Consider the following 5,029-nt stretch of genomic DNA (forward strand, 5'->3'; position numbering starts at 1 on the left):
TTAAGGATTCCGATTGTGATTAAGCGACATGGCTTCAATATATTCAACTTATACAAAGCATAAGTTCATTACCCAAATAATGGCTACTTTTATGCTTCTGGATTAGAAGCAGAGGAAATTGAAGAGCAAGAAAAATTAGAAAAAAAGGAGAAAACATCAAAGATAAGAAGTTAATATCAAAGATAATAACTGAAAAGGAAGAGTTGCTGTGGAGTTTATTTGTTTGGGAGTGAACAGTGTCCTCTGACTTAAGCCCACATAGGAACATCTAGCGACACAAGGACATTGAGAAAAGGTGCAAGGTCAGAACCAGGTGAAAACGAATCAAAAGGAGACAGAAATGTAAAGGAAAACATAAGCGAATACAAAGTTAGGCATCCTGGCTAGTGGTGCAGGCCTGCAGGCAAAGGGCCATCAACTGTCCTTATTAATCAAAAGCCACAAAGAACAGGTCCCTCCACGTCTTCACAATTTTGACATTTAAAATGTTGATTTTGTTTAGATTTATGAGTCGGAAGAATTATGAAAAAATACCTAATTTAAAATTCAATTGCCTGCCAATCTGCTGTCCTGTGAGAATCAGCTGCCAGCTCAACCCTAAAACAAATAAAAATACTTCGATGAATTCATTTGGCAACAGAAAAAAAAATATTTTTTTTTCTTTCTGGTACACTGGACACAAATGAAGTAGCTTCCACCAAGGATAAAGCTGGGTCAAGGCCCAAAGCCTCACGAGGGAAGGACCCGGTCAGGACTCTATGACGAAAGACATATGGGTGACACAGGGTAGTAACCCTAGCTGAAAACACTGTTCAAGCCTTGAGCTAAAGTGGCCTTTCAGAGATCATGCATCTTGGAAACTATTCCACACTAAACATTTAATTTTCTAGACAGAGTGACAAGAAAGGATTCTCATTCCAACGGGAAGGGGGAGGGCGCAGAAAGGTGAAGAGAGGGAGAGAGGGGAGATGGAGAAGGAAATGAGGGCAGAAGGAAGAGGGAGTCAGGGTACCCTTACTCCTACTGATGCTGGCAGACCTGCTGGGAACAATGTGCAAAACAAAAGGCTTTGGCCTTGCAGTAGTGGGCTCTCACCTCTGTCCTGCTCACTGTTCTGCTAGGTGATGATCTTCACAGGAGTCCAACAGGGTGATGTCGCAAGAGATATTTTGACATGTACACAGCAGAGCAAAGTCTTTCCAACAAAGCCAGTAATATTACCTGACTTCTTGTTTGTTTGCTCTTTGTTTTTTAACTGTGCCCAGTCTTTGAAAGGCTCAGGATCTGTGGCATAGGAGGAAAAGAGGCATAGGAAGCCTGAGAGCCGTGTTATCTGAGAGGAGTTCTAGACAGGGAAACGTGGATTCTTGGCTCCAAAGGACTGAATCCCTGACAGCTTTGGGAAGGGGTCCTGTTGGTATTGGGGAAGGTTCAGGGAAGACTTTTTCATCAGAGATGCTGCAACCTTAGACTCAGCATCCTTGTCATGCCGTTCACTCATTCCTTTGTGCCGATGCTATTTATGAAGTGCTCCTGATTTGGACCTGGGAGAATGTGGGATCAGGGCATCCCATGGATTGTTTCAGGAGAGGGAAAGGTCACTGACCTGACCCAGCCTTGAACAGAAATGATGAACAGAAATGTTTCACTACAGAGGTCAGTGAAACCGAAACTAATTAGAGTAGAATGGTTTGGGGGAGCCTTTGTTCAAGACCCTCCATTTTCTAGTGTGATCTTTGCTCATTATTGATTTATCTGAATTTTGGATGCAATTAATAGTGTTGACTGACAAGGATATTATGAGTTCTAAATAATAAGAAGGTAATTGGTATAGTGGTCTGTTCTTAGTGGGCATTGTGGGATTGAGGAACGGAATGATCAAATAGCCCATCAGCTCTATGAATTGGCCTGCCATGACTTGGAGCTAACGAGAACGGCATCATTTTTATCGCATTGCTTCATACTGTCTACACAGTATTAAAATGTTTGCTGCTATCTGCAATGCTTTTCACACATACATATATGCGGAATGGTAGCAAAAACAGCCCCCCAAAAGTTCCACAGAGTGAGCAGAAGACAAGGAGAGTGTCCTCCAAGCAATCCCTGTAGCCTGGAGGCAGGAAGAGACAGTGTGCTTTCTCTAAATAACAAGCCTAAGAAGCAGCTACTGTGCCAAGAAGTAAAGGGTTAAGTGGTGTTGCTCATTGTCACATGATGCTGGGAAAGAACTGAGCAGGGAACCTCAGGATCCAGGGATCAGGAGGAGGCACATCTTGCCTGCACATGTGGCCTCTACCACTAACACTTCAAAGTGCCTCCTCAGACCGACATAACATTCTGACGCCGACTGTAAATGCCCTTGACACGCAGAGGGGAAAATATCAAACACTCCTCCAGTCCCCAAAACGCAGTGTCTCTGTACTGGGAAAGGCCTTAATGAGCCAGCAGCGAAGGGGGGTGGGAGGGGGAGGGCTGAGAGCCAGAGAGAGGGGAGGAGGTGGAGCGGCACGGGTGGTTCTGATTTAAGGCTTGTACTGATACATGCCGGGGCGTGTGCAATTGGGCTCAGACCACTATGACTCGGAGTGCCCCAGGACCTTGAAGACCATCCCTAGGCATCAATTCCAGGCCTTTCTGAGTCAATACCCAACTGAATATGTTTTTCCTTGCACATTCCAGAGCACATGACTCTCAAATAGAAGAACTTCCCAGCCACAAAGCTGGTCTCTGTTGCAAAGGCGACCCTGTGCCCTGTTTCCTCCCATAGCCTCCCCTCCACTCTCACTGAAGATGCTGCATGGCTGTGTTTTCTCTTTGGGAAATTTTCATAGTGGGCACACGGCAATTTAGAGGGTCTCTTTCACTCCGTCAAAGTATACCTGTATTAGAAGATCTTTCCCAGACAATCTGTTGTTATAAGCTACCAGTGAACGCTCTACAGTGTGACTTAGTCGGTTGGACAGTCTGGACCAAGTGAAGGTAGAGGGTGGGACTCCTCTTCCTTACTGGACTGTCACACAAGTAGGTAGGCTCACTGATTCATTCTGTAGTTCATTCATTAGTTTTGAAGAATTGGAGTACATAAAACTTATAAAATGTGTTTCTTGGCCTCTGAAGGGAACCTAAAACAATAGAAGAAAGGGACATATAAAAATAATTATAGACTTTTGTGCGCAATGCTACAAAACAGCCCTAATACAAAGTGCCAGGGACCAAAGGGGAGGAGGTGGTTGGGCCAGTCTATGTTGCTGCTGGTATGCACTGGGAAGTCTTCCCTGAGACTGAGTTTTAACTGGGTCAGATTTTGGCAGTTGAAAGAAACAGCTCGTGCAAAGCAAGAGGGTGGATATAAATCATGCTGCATTTTTAAAGGACAGGTTCCGTGCGGAACATTTGAGAGAGCAGCAGAGGTAGGCACCAAAGTAAAGGCCAAGGCCTTCTGAGCAGTCTCAAGAACCTTGTGGAGAGGCTCCATCCATCTTAGCTGCAGGCACATGTAGTGATGGAACAGGACCAGAAAGGGGAAAGGCCGGAGCCTCTGCTGCATAACATGTTCCCTAAGTTTTGTGAACATCATTTGGGCACCAGAAGAGAGGTTGATACTTCATTTGTTTTGTTGTGTTTGACCGGGTTTTACTCTATTACACAGGTTACCCGGCCTGACACTCAGTAAGTAGGTCAGGCTGGCCTTGAACTCACACCAATCCTCCTGCCTTACTTCACTAGTAATGGGATTACAGTCCTGAGGCACCACCACTAGCCCAGCTCAGATTCTTCCTAGATCTGTATAACTCCTTGGTTGCTATTCCCATTTGGCAGAGCTCAGTTTCTGCGTTACCAGTGTTCCCAAGGTACCCTCCCTACTCCTTCACCCCTGTTTTACTCTCTACTGACCCTGTCTTCCAGGAGACAGAACTTCAGGAAGTCATCAAAACCGCCGATCCGTTATAGAGCTGCACCCCAGGGAGAGGGTTGAGGAAGAAGTCCCACTACTGTAAGAGTTTGAATACATTCTTATGTAAACAAGGAAATTTTCACCAGAAAAAATAGACTTGCAAATGCATTCTGGTACCAAGCTTCAATCCAACAGGCCCAAAGGGACTTGTCAGGGGTTTTCCTGCAAATTACATTGGTATGTTTTTGATGGTGTTTGGGTGGTTACAGGTCTCCCTGTACAATAACATGGCAACCTAAGATATGTGAGCTATTAAAAATGGTAACTGAATCCCTTACGTTCGCATTTTTATAGGTACAATCTTCAGGGAGGAATTACGCAGGAAGAGGAGGCTTCTGGAAGGATAGAGACAGTGGTCAGTGGTTCTTTGGGAAAACTGAATTGTCGGAGAGGGAGAGAAGACCTCAAAATGAAGGAATTAATTCATGTGATAAAAGACAGCAGTTTTAAAGGGGTAATGTGACAATAATTAGTGGCATTTTTCCTAACACTGTGTCTTCTGTGTCCCCTCAGAGATAGTGAAGACCATTGCTTTGTTGGTAATATTGGTTTTTACCAAATAACTTAAATGAAGACTCCATTAATTGTTATTGGAAACTGTGGCTTCCCTGAGTTGTGATGACTGGCTTGCACACTCACCTTTGGCTCGAGCATGTGTCTAACCATGTCTACCACTCTTGGACTCCAGATAATATCTAGAAACCTTGACATGCATTATGTCTAACAGCCTTATGAACACTGTTTTTAACCACATTTTAACCATGAGAAAAACTGAAGGTCATAAGGAGCCTTCACTTGTCCCACATTAAAGCTCGCAACCCCCAAAGGGCAGAAAGGAGATTCAAATCAGGCTCTGTCTTGGCTGCATTCTACAGCTTATTGGTATTTCTAAAGAAAATCACTAAATGATGTTTCTTGAGTATATGGGTAGGGAAAGGGACTAGATGAGGCTTTGACATAATCAAGTTGAGTAAGTATAAAACAAGTACAAAACAAACATACAAAACCAAAGAAAGACAAAAGCACATCTCTCAACCCCTTTGCTCTCGACTCCACTCTACTTTCTAGGAATGT

This window comes from Myodes glareolus, chromosome 5, assembly GCF_982192425.1.
Source record: "Myodes glareolus chromosome 5, mMyoGla1.1, whole genome shotgun sequence".
Classification (NCBI taxonomy): Eukaryota; Metazoa; Chordata; class Mammalia; order Rodentia; family Cricetidae; genus Myodes; species Myodes glareolus.